This window comes from Cupressus sempervirens, chromosome 11, assembly GCF_028749045.1.
Source record: "Cupressus sempervirens isolate cs-2001-9-10 chromosome 11, ASM2874904v1, whole genome shotgun sequence".
NCBI lineage: Eukaryota > Viridiplantae > Streptophyta > Pinopsida > Cupressales > Cupressaceae > Cupressus > Cupressus sempervirens.
Window position 1 is genome coordinate 170,752,316 of NC_143128.1, and position 22,866 is coordinate 170,775,181.

The following is a 22,866-nucleotide window of genomic DNA, read 5'->3' on the forward strand; positions in this document are numbered from 1 at the left end:
TTAATTTGAAAATCAAATTAATTGAAAAGAAAAATTTTGTTTTTTTTTATATAAAATTAAGAATATATTTTTTTAATTTCAATTATTTATGTGAGAGAAAACAAGAAAAAATTATAAAATTAAAAATTTTATTTGTTAAAAAAAATAAATTAAAAAAATGATATAAAACACGTTTTATGGTTTTGTTTTTTTTTTAATAAATAAAACAAGATTTGAAAAAATGAAAAAAATGGGCAAAGAGGGGGAAAAATTTAAAATAGTTTAGAAAAGGGGAGCGGAGCGCAGGCGGTGGCTGCCTCGTGCCCAAAGGGCGGAGGAGTTGGTCGGCCCTGGTCAGTGGAAATGGCGGGGTTACAAAGTTTTTTTTCTAAAAAATGTAAAAAGGATAAGGATGCGGGCATGGCTGCGCAGGCGGCGGTTGCCGTGTGGCCTAGTCGCAGGCCTCGCCGAAGGGTTTACACTGGGTGTGAAGGGGGCGGCGGAAGCGGTGGAACAAGGTTTATTTCGCGTGGGGCGTCATTGAGACCGCGGTGCAGTGGTGAATGCAACGTGCGACGGCATTGAAGACTCGCGGCGGCGCACTGGCTCGCGGCGGCGCTACTAGCTCACGGCGGCAGGAGGGTGTCGCGCGGCAGTGCGGCAACACTACTGGCTCATGGCGGTGTCGCGTGGCGGCGCGGGGGTGGCGCGCGGGTGGCGCGTCCGCCCAACAAAAGCAATGTAAAAAAAATGAATGTGTGTTTTAAAACAACAAAGTTATTAGATTTATAAGGATGAAAATCCTATAAAAACATGTATGTTGTATGTTTGAAATTTCAAGAGCATACAATAAATAAATATAGAAGAATATATTAAAAGTTTTTAAAGAGTAGGAAAATTTTTGTTTAAAAAGAGTATAAAAATTAGAGAGTTATTGAAAACTTTACTCGTAATACTTCTTGTTTTGGCGGCATGCCGTCCAAAACAAGAAAAAAAAAAAAATTGAAATTTAACAAGAAAACCCTTTTGCGGCAAGCCTTCCAAAGAGGGTTAGCAAAAAAAAAATATGAAACTTTACAAAAAAACCCTTTGGCGGCAAGCCTTCCAAAGAGGGTTAGTAAAAAAAATATGAAACCTGCAAACACAAGATACCAAAACACAAACTTCTTCTCTCAATAACGTCTCCAAATAAGGTGTGCTCCAATGAATGGCAACCTTCAACACAAAACTTAAAACAAGGATTAGATAGCCAAGCTCTGATACCATGTAAGAAATGATAATGTTGAGCAAGGAACGAGAAACAATCCAAGTAAGTTAAGTGTGAAACAATGTTACCATAAGATAAGCAAACTCCAAGAGCATACACCAAGATGGTTCAACAATGGAGACAAGGATTTATAAGGGGAAAGCAAAGAAAACCCCTTGTGAGTATTATGAATGAAGGAAAATGCCTAGAGAAGAGAGAGAGAGAGTTTTGGAGCAAAAGTAGCTCAATACAATAACATCAAGTGCTAAGAGTGTGTTGAAGAAAGAAGGAGGAGCATCTCTTATATAAAGATGAGAGAGGAGTTGCATTTGTAACTCCCATTTCTATGAATGCCACATTCATAATAGGTGTGTGCAAAGTGTCACAATCCTCTTAAGGAGGATAAACTAAATAAAGAAATAAGCAAAAGTTGTCCTTAAATGTGGAATAAAGGACAAACAATGACATGTCTTCCACATGTCTACAGGTGGACAAACTACATTTAGGGACCCTTGGAATATCCCAATTAATATATATATCCAAGGAAAGATTAACCTTTCTAACAGAATCTAATTGCAACATGATTATCCAAAGACAATAAAATCTAGAAATGGAACATATGTTTTACTAGAATTTGATCAAATCCCCAGAGATCCTTCTCATTATTTAATGGTCATATAAGAGTGAAGCACTCACAATTAGGAAATGAGTCTCGAATTGAATCATGAATCCCTCTCTTGAGCCTGATAGACTTCAATTTACAAGAAACATTTTTTTGTAATAATTTGGCCAGCCATTGTAATTGTGATGACATGTTTCGATGGCTAGCTGTCACTTATAAAAACACAACTATCACAAAATCATCACAATTATGATGGCTAGTTCTAGCAGATCAATGTTGCTTCCACAACATAGTTGTTGCATGGATGTCACAATTGAGATGTCTTCAATATGAACTCTTTCCCTTTCCTTCTATGTTACAAAATTTTTATCCATCACAATTGTGTCAGATGCTCTTGACATTGCAAATTGTGAAGCAGAAGTCTAATGCCCATTTGATGTGAGCAAATTGATGGTTCTGTCACTTGGGAAATGGGTGGCTATTGTAATTCAAGCCCAAATGTAGTAGTGTGTGAAAAATAGATGCAAATCCCAACTTCATGGAAGCCACAATGATCACTTGCAAGCAAATAACCTGTTATATAAAAGAATTAAGCAAAGAAGAGAAGCGTGGCTCTCAAGATAAAATTTGTATTCAAGGGAGGAACAAAATGAATCAAAAGTGTTACAAAATACAAGGGGGTTAGTCCTTATAAAAGGAGATCAACCATTCTAAAAAGGGAAACCCTAAAGAGATAATGTGACATTTAATAAAAGAAAACAAATATTAAATGTCACATTCATGAAGAGACAAAAGTCAAAACTCCAATAGTCAAATCTTAAGAGTAAGAAAAATATAATAAATCTTTAACTCTAATAGACAAATGACATACTAACAAGGAACAAGTTAAAAGGTACATGTTTGGTTAGTGAACTTGAACCTAAATCTATAAAAGATGCTTTAGAAAATGAAGGTTGGATCAAGGTAATGAATGAAGAAATTAAGAAAATAGAAAAGAATAAAATATGGTCTCTTATACCTAGACCTAAGGTTAAGAATATGATTGGTAAAATGGATATTCAGAAATAAGTTGAATGAGAAAGGAGAAGTAGCAAGGAACCAAGAAAGGCTAATATGCAAAATTTATGTACAATAAGAAGGTATTGGCTATGGAGAAACATTTTCCCCTATTGCAAGACTCAAAGGAGTCCAAAAAAATTCTAGCATGTGTTGCACAAAAGGGATTCAAAGTATATTAGATGGATTTAAAATCAACTTTCTTAAATGGAATCCTGGAAGAAGTCTACATTGAACAACTTTAAGGTTTCATTTATGCAAGAAAAAGGGACATGGGCAAAGCTATATATGGATTGAAGCAAGCTCCTAGAGCATGATATGAAAGGTTGCATGGATATTTGTTAAGATTTTTTTTTGAAAAGACAAATGATAATAGTAATTTGTATGTTAAGGAAGGACCAGAGGCCAAGATATTGCTTGCAGAAATATTTGTGGATGACATCATATTTGGAGGACATGAGATGTTATGCAAGTCATTTGTTGAAGAAACGAGGAAAGAATTTGAAATGTCTATGTCCAAAGAGATAAAATTCTTTTTTGGTCCACAAGTTCATCAAATGAAGGATATCATATACATCACAAAGTGAAAGTACATTAGGGAAAGATTGAAAGCATTTGGAACACCTATGTCTACTGGACATAAACTCTTAAAGAATGAAGATTCAAAGGAGGTAAATCATACTAACTACATATCAATGATTGGAAAACATCAATATATGGTACACACTCAACCTGATATGGCATCAATAGTTGGCATAGTTATAAGGTTTTCTACAAATCCTAAAGAAAATCATATGATGGTAGTGAAAAAGATTCTGATGTACCTAAATGGAATTGAAGAATATGGTTTATGGTATAGGAAAGGAGGAAATCTTGAGTTAAGAACCTTTAGTGATGCAGATTGGGCAAGAAGCATTGATGACAAAAAAGCACTAGGAAGAGAATTCTTTGTTGGAAAGAGATTAGTATCTTGGACAAGCAAGATGCAAAATTGTATTTCTCACTAGTAGAATTTTGGCAAATAAATGACTAAATGACTAAAAAATTTAGTGACATGACTAAAAGTGATCAAATTTTAGTAATGTTTTATAATTTATAAGTATAAGTGACTAAATAAATGACTAGTTTAGTCATCAAGTAAAATCACAAACGTAGACTAAGATAAGTGACTGAATAAATGATCAAGTAAATGACTAGAAAATTGTTCACTAATAATTAGTCACCAAAAAAATGACTAAATGAATGATCAATAGATTTTTTAACATTCTAATGAATGTCATTTATTTTTTATAATTTACAAGTATAAATGACTATTACAGATTCTTTTCTCTTTCAAATTTATCATAATACATAGATCTTAAGACCCCTCATGGGAACGCCACCTAAGGTCATTTGTCCACCTAGGTTGCTTGGTGCACAAAAAATACCTATTGAACTCAATATAGAACTAGAAAAGATAAAAACTAATGATAAACTCAAAAAAACACCAATTGATGATAAACTCAAAAAAACACCAATTAATAATAAACTCAAAAAGAGACCAATTGATGACAAACTATCTCAAGAATGACCTATGAGTGTCCTCAACTATTGCATAAGAACAAAAATCCACTTCATCAATTAAGTACATTCAAAAATAATAATTAAAACTCCTTTTAAATAAATCTCCTCTAAAGTGTCTCAAAAAAAATGCATGCCATTTCTCCTTAAAAGTGCAAAAATAGCCTTTCTCTTATGTATTTAAAAAGTTAATTATGTTTACCAATTGATTTATAGAATATCTGTTGCTAAATAATAGTCACAACATGGTAATAAAAAATGTTATTTTATCATGTTTTATTTTTATTAAATAATATATAAAATTAATTAATAAATATAAATCTTAATTATCTAAGGAAGTATTTACTACGAGATTCTTGGTCATGAAAGTGTCAAGTCCAAACTGTAAGCCCATTTACAACAAGTTTTTGTGACTAGAGGAACTTAGCCTCTCCTTGAAAAATGAACATCAAGTTTCTTGGGAAAAATAGGGTTGTTGCAACTATGAACATAGACATAGAGCTACTTGGAAAACATGGACGCAAGTTGCTTCTTGGTGGTAAGAGGCAATGAGGAAAGGGCTATTTGCACACTATGCAACTTCGGTGGCCAATTGTTATTATAATTTGCAATTGGGAGGATGAAATGGAATGCACTACTAAGAAGGAGAGATGCATGGAATGAAAGAAAAATAGTTACAAATAGGAACCTTCTAGGCTCTAGTCTGAGCCTCAACAATCTCATATCACTATTTAAATCCAAAGGAATGAATGTCACCAATATGGACACACTTTTTGGTAAGTAGGATTCCACTGTGCTGACTTATTGTTGTGGTGAATTAGTGCTAACTCTTCCAATTTATTGAAAACCTTCAAAATTCTCTATAAATATGCTGACTATAGTCACGATGATGGTAGGAAATCCTTTCTAAGGCCTATGAGAACATGTGATTTTGGGGATTTACATTCGATGGAGAGTTAACAACCTCTTGGGTAATTTTTTTCTACTTCTTTCTAACTAAACTGTGTGCTTAGTATGAAAGTTGCAATGGTTATTTTGTAATGCTACACAAATATTTGGGACAATTGTATCAAAGAAAATCTTTTAAAAGTTTTATGTTACACATTGCAATATAATTTGTTATCTTTAGGGCTTCCTAAATGCAGATGGGATTTCCTTATTTTGGTTAAAATTGTGACTCTGATAGCACTAGCAGCAGTGCATTTTGCAATATACATACTTGTAATTTGGGCTTTGTGAAGTCATTAAAATTTGTTGAATTCTTTGATAATCATTATTTCTAGACCTTGGTTGAAACATAAACTATTGTGGATTAGTTCTCAAATGCACTTTATGTGGACTAACTGTTCTACATGCATACATGCATACACACACACACACACACACACATAGATAGACACATACATAAATAAATACACAAATATATTATAATTTCTATAATCCATAATATAGATAATGTGTTTTTTTATAGATTTGATTCATTAATCCAAAAAATTGAACCCAATTTAATGTTTTTTTAGAATAATTTAAACTAATATCATAATTTAAAATAGTAAATAGATAATTACTATTTAATAATGATAATTATCCCACTTACTCATATTATAAAATATAATAAATAAACATAATTAAATTTTATATTATTCTAAAAGAAAATTCAAATAATATTTTAATAAAATAATATTAAATTTTCAAAAAATTTAAAATAAAATTGATAATAATAATAGATCTTACTCATATTATAAAATATAGTAAATAAACATAATTAAATTTTATATTATTTTAAAAGAAAATTCAAATAATAATTTAATAAAATAATATTAAATTTTCAAATTTTTTAAAATAAAATTGATAATAATAATACATATTGTAGATAAATTAAATTATTTAAGATAATACTATTACATATAAAAATAAAATTGAACATCTTAATATATGATTTCCTATTATAAAATATATTTTTTAAAACTTGATCTTTGGCATGAAACCATATGTATATGATAGTTATTGCTTATTATTTTGTATATTGTCAATCAAGGTATATTCCATTTTAAAATGTGCATACATGAGTGTGATATAGTTGTCAAGAAATACAAATATCAAGGGTTCTGATATTGCTACTAGGATTCAACTGTTTAATTTTTTAGTCAAATTCATTGAACCATGTTTCATGAGCAGCTCTTTACAAGAGCTCATCTCTCATAAGAATGAATGCAATAACTAGTACTTAGTGCATCCATTTAATGTTCATAAAGGTGAAGCCCAAAGGTAGCATTTAATCTCATGAGAGATGGGGTCTTCTAAACCTTCACAAGTAATGGTTCAAAAGAGCCCATCTATCATTAGAATGATTGAAACAACTAGAACTCAATACATTGAGTTGATGCTTACAAATGTAGCATTCACTTTTATGAGAGATGAGATCTTATGAGCTCTATTAATGAAACATGGATCAATGAGTTAGATCAAAAAACTTCCGAGTACGAATTGAACTATGTAGTTTTTCGGTCAAGCTCATTGATCCATGTTTCATGAGTATTGGTTCACAAGATCCCAAACAACAGATTTGGTTCTTCTGAACGACTATTTATGAAACATGGATCAATGAGCCTGATTTGAAAATAAACAATTGATACCATCCTTTTCCTTATCCTTCTTTTCCTCATAAATATATTTCATAACAACAAATGTCATGTGTTGAATATTCCTGAACTGAAACTTATGCTACAACTTATTTGTGAGTTATATTGAAAGAGCATTAAAAGTTATATATTGCAAAACAAGAGAGATTTTCATTTAATAAATATGAAAGACTAATTACTCATTAACATAATTTTAGTATGATAAAATGTGATATTACACGTACACTTAGGTCAGAATTATGGTCAAAAGAGAGTGGATTTTAAGTAAGATCCAAATAAAAAACTAAAATGCACATCTTACTAAGAAACACACCTTATTTTTTCCCTATTCTTCTTAATATTACCTAATGTTTTATATTTCTATTTCACCCATCAAAGATTTTGCTCTATTTTCCCCTCATAGAATAAATTGATATTCGCATGGATGGAAATATTTCACCATAAATAAGGAAAATCGAATAGTTTAGATAATTGCGGTGTGCCTGAGGTTTGAATATTGGTTTTAGACGGTGGGTGGAGAATGTTACAAAAGAGCACGTCATAGGAACATAGCATATGCCAAGGAGATCAGAGCAATAGCTTATAATTAACGGTGACAGGAAAAATAGGAAATGCAATTTACACAGATTATTATCCCAATCATCGCGAGCTCTGTTTAGAACAGTGTGGATAGTAGATCTAACAAATCAGCTTATTCGTTTTAGGTAAAAAGTGCCTTCAGTTTAATTGAGAAAAATGAATACAATTGCCAAAATGTACAGCTACGATATTCAAGCACTTTATAAAGAGATTTGATTAAATGAGGCTCTGTCAATTTTGCAGGATCTGGATAAGCGTGATTGTACATTGAAATCCAATATTTATTCATGTTATTTGCATCCATATACCGAAACCCAATCCCTAACAAAAGGTAAGATTCTACATTTCATATGCTGTTAATTTTCTTATATTTTATTCAATATATTGTTCAAGCATTTTCAAACGCTCTGTATATTGTTGCGGTATTTTTAAATTCAGAAAGTTACACTACATTGATATTCTAAAGAAAAACAGTATGGGTTCTTTTAATGTTTCTTTATACTATCATAATTCTAATTTCTCTAATAGATTTGTATATAAAATTTAGAAGTATATAGAAGACATGCCAACTGTTTGACAAAATGCCATGACTACAGGATAAATTAGATTTTTTTATAAGTCTAGAAACTTTCCCTGCGGAGGTTCCTCTATTGGTAAACTATCACGAGTATTCCTAAAGAGGATACATATGTGGGTAATACATCAGATTATGTTTATGGTGTTGGCTATGAAATTTTGCTTCAAAATTTTATATAAAATTATATTATTGAGACAAGTACTCCTACACCTATGAAATCTGAGATTAAGGCTCTATCTATGGTTGAAATCCATGCCCAATTTACTGATATGAGCTACCTAGCAATGATATTAAATATGAAGAACAAAAGAAGCAACGCACAATGATCCAACTCTGGTATGTCATCACCACATAGAAGTCTCTCTTAGAACAAAAATAACATTCTATCTAGAAGATGCTTTGAAAATTCAGCATGGTTCAAATCTGAGTGCCTTGGGTTCAAAATTAAGTAATGTGGGAATGATCTGATGGACGGGAATAAACTTGGATGTGTAATATCTACAACTACAATATTGAGTAATATTTGGTTGAATTTCTCACATCACGTATTTTAATTCTTAGTAATCGAATCCTCTGTCACAAATCAGGATAAGATTACCATAAAAATTAGATATATTTGGAACAATTATATACAAATACCAAATGAAATATCAACTACAAATCCAAATTAGTTATCGCATAAAACCAATAATCAACATATTGTATATGGCATTCAACAGGACGCCAATCAAATACAAGGAAATAGTGCTGACATAGCTCTAAAATATCAGTAAATATAACACTGAAATGATTGCTAGACCACCAACAAATTCAGAACTGGGTTCTATGTAAGAAACCTTGAATCCCTCACCACGCAACCTTGAATGCCCAATTATAATGAAGCTCAAGTGCAATCTTTGAATAAGATCACCCAAATCTAAATCAAGGGTTTTTTTCTTCTTATCCGCTAATGAAAATCAAGGGGATTCCATTCTTCAACCTCTAATTTTAGATGAACTAATTGCCCAATCTATTTGAGGGGATGAATTCATAAAATAAGCTTACCTCCTTCGGAAAAAGGCCTTGCTTACATGATCACCTTGAATGCCCAAATTTCCCTTGACCCCCTACCCCCAGACAATGAACTTTGTTTCAAATTTATCTTCCCCTGCCACAGATTCAAGAAAAGATATTTTTAATTACAAGAAACACCCACTCTAGGTGCCCAATGCCCACTTTTTGGAAGTACTTTAAGGGTTTATATTATCAAGAAATCAAAAGAATAATACACTTTCAGGTTATAGTTTCAGTTTCTTACCCTTATTTCTCTATGCCCATGGGAAATGCAAAATGGATCTTACGAAACATCATAAGAACTTATTGACAATTGGATCACGAGAAGACACATGGGAATGAATTGACATAGTGGAGACTTCTGAAAAATGAAAATTGGTTTTTCCCTGAAACTATAATATTTGGTCTTCTTGCAAGGATGGTGTTCTTTAAAACAAGCTTTGGCATCACTGCCACATTGTTAGGCTCAAAATCTAGTGTCAAAATATGTAGATAGACTGTGTTTATGGTTAACTATTATTGATATCCTACACAAATGAACTACCAATGATATAATAGGTTATTATAATTTGAAGATACAAGCAATTAAATTAGAGGGAATGGAGATGTTTTGCATTTTGCAATTAGGAGTGCAAGAAGAATGGAAGTTCAAGAACCCTCTTTACAGCAAAGAGTTATGATAGAAATTGTAGAGAACCATGTGCCAGAGGTATCATTGATGAGATTGGAATAGAAGCAGAGGAAATTTCTTGTCAGGCCATTGCAGAGAGAGGGGTGATGTTGGTTGGGGCAACACATGGTGAAAGACTAGAAAATATGATAAAGAACCCCACATTTGTGATCTGATTTATCTTTTTCCTTACAACTCTTTTATTTAGAAATCTTCACTATCATAATGAAAAAGCTCATTCTATAATAGCAGTACAGTTTGCTTCATAACAATAAGAAGGAATGATAAAGGAGAAACATCTCGGTTCTATTATCTCTCTAAATGGACTATGAATTCCATGGAGAATAAGTCAATGTTATAGTGTCTTTACTTATCATGGCTGGGTAATACTAAATAGTGACATGCATCTTTTGACAACCACTATCGTCATTATGAACACTGTCATCTTGGCTTTATTATTTTTACTAGTTGGGATCAAAGTCTTGAGTGTGCCACATGGATTTAACTGCTCCTCTTAGTGTAGAGAGGACATGAATTCTCTTTGCTGAAGGACACTATTACAATAAGAACATTGTGCATTGATCAATAGTCATTGCTATAGTGTAGTATGAAGGACACTATTATAGTGCAAAGAAGATAGATTCTCTGACATGGCTTTTACTAATCCTCCATGAACTTCTTGGCTATCATCAACCATTCAAAGGCTATAGAAATTGTTCTTCAAGGTATATATGCTATAGTGCCTTTAGCTGGACACTGTCCCTCCTATAAATTGTTGTCCTATAGCATTTAATCTACTCTCCATGACACTATAGAAGTCATTGTTCTTCGTAATAGATCATGATTATAGACCTTCATGAAGAACAGTTTCAAGTCTACGATGGACATTATGCAAAGGGACTATTAAGAAACTTCTTTGAAGAAGTCATGCTAAAGGGATAGTTACTTTTCTTCAAGTCACTATCGGACTTATGAAGAACAATGATCAGAGTGCAGTGTCCATTTATTAATGGATCAATAAGTTGAATAAATAATAATGTCCTAATCTTTATTTGTAGATTTAATTTCTTTTAGTGAATGGATGAGTAGCCATGTTATACATGATTGAGATATTTATTGTTTTATTGATAGTTAAATTTTGTTTTGTTTTAGAACTATAGAGATGATTAATATATTAGATGCTTTTTATAGCCTAATACCTTCTCCCTGTTAATTCTTTCTAGTTGATTCCAAAGGGCATTACCTGTAAATATCTTCATCCAATGGCTTTTGTGGAGTCCAATTGGCAATGCATACTATAATGGGAAATTGGAATAGTTGAAAGTAAAATCCATCCTCTGCTTGCATTGTCAATGTCAAAACTAGTGGAGATTTTCTTACCATGATACCAATTTCAATCCTCATAAAAATTTTAAATAACTGAACAACGACATTTTAGTTTTAGGAAAAAATTATCCATTTCCCATTACTTATGATAAACTAAATCTGCTCCAAATTTGATATTTTATTGTTTACAGGAGTTATACAGATGATAAATATTTTACTGTATGATTTATAGTAATTAACGATGGTTGATAGGGAAACAAAGGGGGATTCATGTATGTCTTGTATCAGCAATCCCTGAAACTTTCTGGAGTGATATAACCCAACCTAGGGTTAAAATTTGAGAACACAATGAGTCCTTCTAACACTGTATTTTGCTGCTGATGTTTAGCTCTTGACAGGCCAAAATGTGACAAAAATATATGTATAAATAATAGAGGAATGAGCAAGGGTTTAAGAGAAATCTAGGTTGTCCTCTCTGATCACATGGCAAAAAGATGCTCTCCTTCAAAATTGATGTGAGGGTAGCCAGATGAGCGCTGAGAAAGCTTTCCTTCATTAAAGCTTTCCTTACAACAGTCTAGTAAACCAAAGCATCTTATGCAACTTGAATGCCCTTATGTACACTATTTCCTCAAGTACCAGATTATTTTAAGCATCTCTTGAATCGCCATCACTTTTAGAATCAATTTGCAGAAAGAAGCTTACAACAACTATCAGATAGCATAATATTAGCATCAGCCCTTTGAAATAGTTTGCCATGCCATCCTAAAGTAGAAATGCCACCACAATAACATTGATAAAAAGTGTTGCAATCTCAAAAACATGAAAGTTTAAGTCATGGGCTTTCCCATGATCGAGCTAACCATCACACAAAAAGGGATCACAAACATTGATATTTGTGTTGAAGATCCAATTGCAACACCTAATGTAATGTCCAGCTTATCTTTCATGGAAAACATTATTGCACTTGCATGTTCAGCAGCATTCCTAACTATTGGGAGTAAGATGACACTCATAAATGCAACTGGCATATTCCAACTCTTAGATGCCCCCTCAATAGCATTGACAAGATAATCTAAAAGGAAAGAAAAAAATGCATTCAAGATAGCAAGCCCTAATATTGCTTCCGAAAATTTTAGATGTGGAGAATCTATTCCCTCATAACCGCCTTCATCATCACCCTCATTATAGCATTCATAAAGATCTCGATGACTCTTCAATTGGAAGAATAGATAGACTGCATATACAATGAGCATGATGCAGCTGGTAACCTTGAAAGCGCTAACTCTAATCATCCAGCATGGAGTTATGTGTGTGTAGAATGGAGAACAATAGGGAAAAGTAATCCCATAATAGCCATCAACATAAACATTACTGGATGACTTCTGTATTGTTAGAAACATATACTGTTAATGAATTTGTGTGCTCTCGCCAAGGGAAATATTGGGAAAGTTATTTTGTCCGCAATCATTTACATAAATATCTATTGCTATGGCATGGAAGTGATCAGAAATTGTTAGAAACATCCTGGAGAAACTATTACATTCCTACCTATATAACATTTTATTTCAAATTCTCAAATTGATTATATCTGGAGTCATTTTTTAATATTTTTGTATTATTTCATTAAAAAGAAAATTTGAGCTTTAGTTTTAATGTTTTCTAGAAGTTGATTAAATATTCATATATCTATGATTACTATATAATATATGATTTAATTTAATCTAATATCATCGAGGATTAATTAACGACTAGAAAAAAGTTTAATCAAATTATGATTTTATGATTATTTACATGATCTTAATATTATATTGTACGTAGTATTTTTTAAATTTGATTTGTGTAATGACTGTTGGCTATGTAAAAAATCAATTCTTCAATGAAGTTCAAAATATTTCAATGAATAATATTTCATAAACTAGTAGAAACTATTATAAAATGATTGTTTTATTTGAAAATGGTTAAAGTGACATAAAAAATAAGGGATAGATATCAACATTTTTTTATATTGTATATCTCACATCTTTTAAAATTAAACATTAAACATGATCATAAATATAATTTTTGTATTATCATGTATCTATAATTTCTATTTCTTTGGATTACTTTTAGATTAAATTATTGTTGATTAACACTAAGATTAATAGTTTAAATACAACACAAAAGTAAAAAGTACAAGCAACCCCTTTCAATAATTAAAATTCTTATTCCTTAAAACTCTTATTCCTTCCATATTCTTCCTCATGTCATTTCCCTATCTATGTTATGTTATAGCTTTCATTTTGCACATAAGGCAGGGACCCTAGCTCAATCAGAACTCTTGTTATTCTTCTTTTTTCTTCTATACTTTATCTCCATCCAACATATTGATTAATGATTTTCTGTCCAAGGGCTCAGAATATTGGTAAAGAAGATATTTTAAGGTTAAGCAATTAGAAGAGAAGCATAAATCTTTTTTCTTTTTTGTTGTTTGGAGAATGGAGATAGAGAGTGGAATAGAAATTGACTCTTTCAGCAAGAATTTTTAGAGTAGAGATGATAGAGTTCTTCTGTCTCTTGCAAAAACTGCTAGTGAAGTCATCACTTGCAAAGGTAAGATATCATCTTTCATTCTGAAATCTGTGGTAGCATGGAGGGATAAAGACCTGTAGGCAATACAAGATGTTTAGGCTGAGACTATTTTAATGGTCCCAATATTCTTATTAGGCTAATAATGATTTAACCAAGGTTCCGAATCTTGTCTTGGCAAAGCTTATATTTCTTGAACCTTTTTTTTTTGTTTTGATTTTTAATGAACCCTATTTACACCTTCTAACTGTGTTGAATATAATTCAAGATTTTGTTCATACAGAGTGTAAATATGATGTTAATATTTTCTTTTCTTGATTATATTTTCTCTTTTGTCACATATAGTTCCAATCTCTTCAACAAAATTAATTGAGTCAAAGGTTAAATAGATATTATTTAACACATTCATGTCTTGGCTGTTGTAATGGGTTTGGACTTGTCTAACAATGGAATTACAAGGACAGGAAATTTTGCTACATTGTCTTTTTTGGAGTTGAAGCATGTTGGATCAATTTTTTTGGGTAGTCTTTTGCTTTCTCGTCACACAAAAGTTTCCTCCCAAAAAAAATCTCTTAGGTCATGATAGGAATTGGCATAGTTCAACGTGTCCTCTGTACATTTACTATATGCAGCTTTTGCATGTTCTTAACATTGGTATTATTATGGTGATTACATTTCATTGTTACAGCAAGTGACTCTATTTTTGCAATACACACAAGCTAGTCTCAATTATTGCAGAGACTATGAAAAGAAAAAACAACTGGTTCGATGTGATTTTTTAATGGGGTTTGATGTTTTTATCTAATGCAAAGGTCTATTTTCTTGACATAAATTGCATAATCATTTGTATATTTTTTCTGAGAATTTAGCACAAGAAACAATACTTGTGTGTGGCCAAAGTGCTCCAAATTATATTTTATACGAGTCTATCACTGTAATAATTTAGAGAAGTGTAATTGACATGAAATATAATTTTAAAATGCTTGAAGAGAAGAATTTAAAATTGTTGAATTGTTATCGATAAAGATTTAGATTATTGTTTTTCATAATAACTAAAATTTGTGTTTTTTGAGAAGAGTTTATCATGTTGCAGTGACCATGATCATGGTATATCTAATGTTGGGAAGACAACTTTGTCAATTTTTTACATTATTCTTTAAAGGGTAATAGCTCAATGAAAGAGCACCAACTTTAAGAGTAGGAGGATGGTGGTTCAATTCCATCGTGCCCTAATACGACTAAATTAATGATTAAATAAACTACCAATTATATTACCAAATATACTACAATATATATTACCAAATATACTACCCAAAAAACTACCAAATATACTACCAAATCAACTACCAACTATACTACCAAATAAACTACCATATAAATTACCAAGTGACAACAATAAATGACTAAATCAATGACCTAATTAATGATTACAATAGTTTAGTCATAAATTTGGTTGGGAGATAAATGTCTGGCAATAAACTACCATTGGTCACGTGATCAAAATTAGTCACATATCTACAATTTTAGTAGTTTATTTAGTAATATATTGTTGTTTTTGTACTACTGTCTCAATCAACAAAAGAGGCAAAGTATGTTGCTATAGTAGTCAATTGTTCTAACATAATATCGATCAAGTAATTATTGTTAGAAATAAAGGAAGAAATCAGGGAACTAGTGGTTATCTATTGTGATAACACAAGTGTAATCAATATATCCAAAAACCCTATGATGCAGACAAGGACAAAACACATTGCAATCAAGTATCATTATCTAAGGGAATTGATTCAAGGCAAAGAGACAAGATTGGAATATGTGATCACCAAGGAGTAGATAATAGACACATTTACTTAGGCTTTACCTAAGGATTCATTTATGTATCTAAGAGGTAAACTAGGGGTTATTCCCCTATTTGATGCTAAGTAAAGCACAAGATAATGATGCATTAACCAAGTTCCGTTGAAGATATATCAAGTTGATGCAGATTATCACACTTCTAATGTAGCAAAATTGTATTTCTCAATCAACAAAAGAGGCAGAGTATGTTGCTATAGTAGTCAATTGTTCTAACATAATATTGATCAAGTAATTATTATTAGGAATAAAGGAAGAGCTACGGTTAGAGCTAGAGCTAGAGTTAGGGTTAGGGTTAGAATTAGGGTTAGGTTTAGAGTTTGAGTTACCAATAGAGTTAATTTTACAGTTGGGTTAATGTTAGAGTTAGGGTTAGGGTTAGAGTTTTGAGTCAAGGTTAAGGTTAGAGTTAGGGTTAGGGTTAAAATTAAAATCCAATTATGGTAGAGTTAGATTTACAGTTAGAGTTATGGGTAGGGGTAGGGTTACGCTTACAGTTAGGGTTAGAGTTAGATTTAGGGTTAGGGTTAGGGTTAGGGTTAGGTTTATATTTAGAGTTAGGGTTATATATAGAGAGAGTTATATCAATGTTAAGGTTAGGGTAAGGGGATTGAGTCCGGGTTAAGGTTAGAGTTAGGGTTAGGGTTAGGGTTTTAGTCAGGATTAAAGTTAGGGTTAGGGTTAGAGTCTAATTATGGTAGAGTTAGATTTACAGCAAGAGTTAGATTTAGGGTTAGAGTTAGGGGTAGGGTTAAGGTTAGGGTTAGGGTTAGAGATAGTGGTAGATAAAGGGTTAGGCTTAGGGTTAGGCTTAGGGTTAGGGTCAAGGTTAGGGTTAGGTTTAGGGTTAAAATATGAGTTAGGGTTAAAATTTGAGTTATAGTTAGGGCTATAGTTTGAGTTAGGGGTAGACAGAGTATTAGAATTCTAGCTACGATTAGGGTTAGGTTTTGGGTTACGGTTATGGTTACGGTTAAGGTTAGAGTTAGGTTTAGGGTTACAGTTATAGTTAGGGTTAAAGTCCAATTATGGTAGAGTTAGATTCAAGGTTATAGTTAGTGGTAGGGATAGGGTTACAATTATAGTTAGGGTTAGGGTTAGGGTTAGAGTTAGAGGAAGGGTTATATTTAGAAGTTTTCTTATGGTCATAGTTATAGTGTGTAGGTTTTTGGTTTAGATTATGGTTTGGGCTGAGATTTTCGTTATGATTAGAGTTTAGAATATCAATAGGGATATGTTTTAGTGCTATAATTATAGTTTAATGTTGGATTATAGTTATATTGTACATCATTGTTGGGGCTAGGGCTAAGGTAGGGGTTGTTGTTAGGGTTAACTAAGGATGAAAATTAGGATGGTTTATCTTTTCAAGTAGAAAAAAAAACTCATATTGATTGAAAAACAAAGAAAATATACTTCAAAAATATTTTTCTGTCATAATAGATTCATTTATTTTAATTATTGTATTAGTTAATTAGTTGTTTGATGTTTCAAAGTAAACATGGCTTATTTTATTTAAATTTAAATAATATTATTGTTTTGAACTGAATTTAGCTTAATTGTTAATGATCATATTTATATTTCTAATATTAACTCCAATTTGATTAAAGACCAAATATATTTTTGGTATTTTTGTAAACGAACTTGCTTAACACTTCCCTATTTCAAAGTTAATAAAATATCATTTCTATTGTCTTAGATTTGAGAGGAAGTATATTAAATAAGTAATAATAAATGAACATTATGATTAATATATTTCTAAAATAAAAATATATTACTTAAAAACTTGTTTACTTTAAATGAATAAAGTACTCATTTACTTGTAAATTTTAAAAATAGAAATTAATCTACATATATATAAAATATTTATTCTTTTTCCTATTTGCATACAAATTAATTAAAATCTAAACTTTAAACTACATAAATATTTTTAAAATATATATCCATCAATAATTAGTTTAGAATAAAGTAAAATCTAAAAATTAGACACATATAGAATCTTTTTAATTTCTAGATACATGTTTTTCTAATTTATTTCTACAAACATGCAACTGATATTTCTATTATGCATTTTTTTCCATTCTAAAAAAATCTAGATGTAAATAGAATTTTTTTAGATGCATGCAATCTTTCTAATTTTTTCTACATACATATATTAACATTTCTATTTTATATTTTGTTTTTACATTATGGTTATTTCAATCAAAATATGTAGATGTAAATAGAATTCTTTTCAAAAAATCTAGATGTATATAGAATTCTTTTAATTTTTTACATACATAAAATCTTTCTAATTTTTTTCTACATACATAAAAGAATAATTTCTATTTTCTATTTTTTATTTTCTATTTTTAAAAAAAAGCTATCATAAAGATTGATAAAAAAAATTGATTGCATATGCATTCTTTATTTTGTGCACTAAATGCATTAATTTTTTTCATTTATCTAATGGTTTTGAATGAACTTTGTCTCATCTTGGCATTGCATCTTCCAAAGATGAGTAAGTAATATCAAGATATAAAATATCAAAGTTGAAAATATTAAAATGAATGACTAAAATATCAAATGCTCAGGATGCAAGACAGAAATAAACTGTGTTGAAGTGTATTTTATTGATTAAATGATGACTTTTATATTGAATTACTAAATTACCAAATCTACCCACCCCATTGTAAAACTTAATTGCTCTATTTCAAAAGTGATTAAATTAAAAATAGAAAATCTACACAACATAGATCTGTTCTGCATAATGCAGATTTTAAAACTATGTAAAAGATTTGTTGTTCTGCATAATACAGATTTTAAAACTATGTAACAACAATTTATTCTTGACTTCCAACTATTTGTATCTTCTCTAATATAAATTATTTTGTTCATATCATACATTATATAATGAAAGTAAATCCATACCAATTAATATTAATGTAAGTGGGAAATAATTTTTTTTCACATTGATAGAAGAGTATGACGGAATCCAAAATGGGTTTGCCATGGATTTGCATTCTTGCATCAATAGTTTAAACTAATTCCGTACTCATGAATCACACCGGCTAAAATACACTAAAAAATAATCCATTGCAGGGAGGCGATAAAGATTAGTAAAGAACTTAAAGAAGACACATGGGTATACTACGAAGAGCTTTTAGAAGTGAGCATCTTATTAGCTCCAAGCTGGAACCTCACAGAATAATCTATCACAGAACAATCGAATATTCATTTAGGTTTTTTTTATAAAAACATTACAAATACTATATTTTCAAAATAGAGAGATTGATGCTATCAACACTCAAATGAACAAGACTCATTCTTATTAACAACATTTACAGAGAAATAAAATAAATAAAATATGAGAAGACCGAGCAACTCTGGAATTTTGTCCAAATACAATGACCCAAATCAAAGTCAAATAGAAATTGAAATCAAAAGGCTCCAAAAATTCAATGTTTCAATTTGTCATGGATCTTGTGAATTCTGCAAAGATTTTAGTGTGCTCATAGACTGGAAGGAACCTATAAATTGGAGCCGCAACAGAGCCAATTCCAAATGCATATCCAGATCTAGAGTCAGTCATTTATCTTTAATCCATTCCCATTCAGTCCTAGCAATGCGCTAATAGCGTCAGGAAGCTCCATGCATGAATCAGAAGAAAATGGATAGATCTGGTTAGGAAAGTACATATTGGACCAAAATATTTCAGAAATAGAAAAGAAGACACCCCTAAAACACTCCCATCAAGCACCATTAACAATGAAAAGTATTATAAAATATATATATCAAATAGATTTTGAATCCAAATCTAAATCTAAATCAAACATGCAAGACTAAACTATTAAATGCAAGCCTAAATAGTTATGAACATAATTCTAAATCTAAATGAAATTAATTAAAATTGAAATCTAAATCAAAGTAGAATATTATAACTAATTTTGAATTTCAATTTACATCTACATCTAAATCTAAATGAAAATATAAATAAAAAATAGAAATCTCACCTGCAAAAATGTTACTCCAAAACTTCAATTTACTCCTATTCAAAAACTCCAATCTAATCCTCCAATAACCTCCACCTCTTCCTTCCTGCAAAAACATAAAATGAAAATGAAATGAGGAGCCTTGGTTTTATAACTTCTGAGAGTCTCCTCATATCCCCCAACAGACGTCTCTTCACATTCCACGAATTTGTTTCAAATTCCCCCACTCCCTGCAAAAAAAAAGCATGAATGTGCATGCAAAATTATATTTAACAAAAAAAAAAAAATCATATTGAAATTATTTCGCCCCTATTTTTTCGGGCCCTATTTTTTCGGGTCCTACTTTTTCGGGCCCTACTTTTTCGGGCCTATTATTTCGGCCTCCATTTGGCTTCCTATTATTTCGTCCAGCTATTATTTCGAGAATTCTTTTTTAATATTTAATTTGGAAGTTTGTAATTGCTCCCAAATCTTTTTTATTGACAAGGAATCTTGGCATATTCCCGTGCTGCCATTGTATAGAACGCCTCTCGGCGTAATGAACAGTCACATTCACTATACCCTAAAATGAATGTTATTTTTTATGCAGTCCAACAAAATTGACATCACTTTTTTCTTAATGTGAAAACTAGTCGTACAACTAGGGTAGTATGTTATGAATCTTAGGCACAAAGTTTTTCTAATAGAAAATTATTTGTTCAGATAATAATTGTATTTTTAATAAAACATTATTTCAAAACATGATCCAACGACAAGACATATTTTTTAAAACCAAGAAATTTATCAAACAATGATGAGGTAATGTTAATATGTACCTTTTATAAAATTATGAGATTATATATTCATATAATGTAAAATGTAATTATAAATAAAATAAAATTTAAATGAAAATGTTTCAAGTTTAAATTTTTATTTATAAAACTAAATCAAGATGTATATGTTAGAAAGATTATATAGTTTCAAGTATATTTATTAAGCAAAAATAATAATAAAACTTCTAATCTAAACTTTTTAATTTTAAGGTTTTTTACTTTATTTTCAAAAACAAATTTTGGTTTTAGTCAAATAATAAATTTATTTATTAATAAATTTTAAATTATGGTAATATTTAAATATTTAATTTTTTAATTATATAAATCATTATTGTATTTAATATGTAAATTAGTAATTTAAAAAAAAAAATTGTATTAAGTACTTAGTAATGATATTATTTAACTTTGAATATATATATATATATATATATAATTAATTTTCTTTTTATATTATATTATTAACATATATACAAATCTCTTTTATAAGATCCTTTTAAGAATATCACAATAACTAATAGTAGCATATAACATATGCAAATAATGTAAAAGATGATAATAGTTAATAAAATATTTTAGATAGTTGTTTTACATAATGTATATGCATGGGTCTTAATTTTACTTTAGCTATGTGCTTTAAAATCTATAAATTAAACATTAGATTCTTTTTTATGATTTGGCTAGGTAGTCATTGCTATTTTTAGAGCCACCTCTATATTTATTTGGCAAATTTAGTTTTAGTTTTTCTTTATGATTTTCACACATTTTACTATGATTTGCACAAATGTGTTAACTTTGTCATAATGTTTGTTTTCATTGATTTATGAAATGTGATAACTACGTTCTCCATTATTTTGTTGAACAATTATGACACTCACTATTTGCAAATTAGTCATTCTAATTATCTATTTCTTTTTTCTGAAAAGCCGAGGACTCCTGCTCTAACATAGCGCTTGTTTGTAATTAGTTATGGCTATATAGAGAGGTACCAGATTTAAGTCGAGTACTTGCCAAACTTGCCAAATGAAGAGCCCTCCACTCCCCTTATCGCATACAATGTGTGGGCTCCACTCCTCTCATTTCCGACATCGAAGTTCACGCCCAACAACGAGCCGTGGGCAAAGACGAATAAGAATTGATCTCTTCCCATAAAGCCAAAAGATAGGTATCACGCAACCCGTGCCGCTCAGAAACAACTCAGCCATGAATACAAAAGAGATCAGCCATGCAATACAAGGCACTACTTTGTCAACGTGAACAAAGTTTTTAAGTCGATGACAATAAATATATAAAGCATAAGATATTTGGACATTTAATTCAATTAAATGCATTAATATGAACAGATTGTCAATGTAAATTAATTCCAACGCAAGGCATGGTCAGCACCGACCAAGATGCTTCCAGAAGGCATGTGCGGCCATCCCTCCAACTGCCAACTACTCTCATTAAAAACATTACCAAACTCTTCTCTAGAATACTCTGTACATTCAGCTATAAATAGACTGGCTGGGCCTGGAGTTTAGCAGCGCTTATTTCCTGCATATTCTGCTGTGTTATTTTCTCTGTGTGTTTTTTATGGTATCAGAGCCATGATTAATGATTGGTGAATGTTTTGTTTTGCTATGTGAACTGAAGGAGATTGCTGTTACAATCTACAAGCTGCTGTTGGAGTTGAAGTGTTTCTTTGAACTGTTGGCATTGGCATTGTCTAAGAGAAGAAAGATAATGTGCTAAAGAAAGCAGATCTGTTGCAGCCATTCCTGGAGGAGCAGAAATTATTGTTGGTCAAAGAGTACATTTGAATTTCTAAGAGGTATGTATTGAAAGATAAAAGAGTATAGTGTTGTGTGGGGCTGTAATGCTTATTGTTTTAATATAGAGCTTTCTCTATTCTATTGTGCCGCCGAAATAAGCAATGAACTATCGAATGTCTCTTTAAATCTGAAGTTGTTAATGACCGTTTGGTTATTTCAAAGAGACTGAGTAAGTTTGTTCATGGTAGTGGTGTTGATGAAGAGTTATTTGAAATATTGAAGGATTAAGTTGCTGTGTGGGATAGAATTGGGTGCCATTTATATTATTATGGTTATCTATCTTACTGTGATTTTTCAAGTACAGTTGAAGTGTTGAATGCTCTTGTGATTTAGAAGATGCACTAATCCTTTGTTTGTTTAGATATGTTTGTATGATTGAGAAGTGAACGCATCTTTTGGAAGATACAAATTATGTATGCTTCAAGGTGTGTGGATGTATGTGATTAAGAAGTGTTATTAAAGATTTATCGTGAAGAGATTGATAAGAATAGAAAGTGGGTAACTTTGTGTGGAAAAGACAAATTTGATAAAGATTTTTATTTAAAA

At 30.8% G+C, this 22,866-nt stretch overlaps 2 pseudogenes; one reads left to right on the top strand and one right to left on the bottom strand.

Moving 5' to 3' along the window:
* Window positions 1-7,695, top strand: part of LOC149528733 (putative UDP-glucosyl transferase 73B6) — a 28,937-nt pseudogene extending 21,242 nt beyond the window's left edge.
* Window positions 7,696-11,958: 4,263 nt separating this feature from the next.
* On the bottom strand, window positions 11,959-21,656 carry LOC149528734 (vacuolar cation/proton exchanger 2-like; annotated as a pseudogene).
* Between the last annotated feature and the right edge of the window lie 1,210 nt (window positions 21,657-22,866).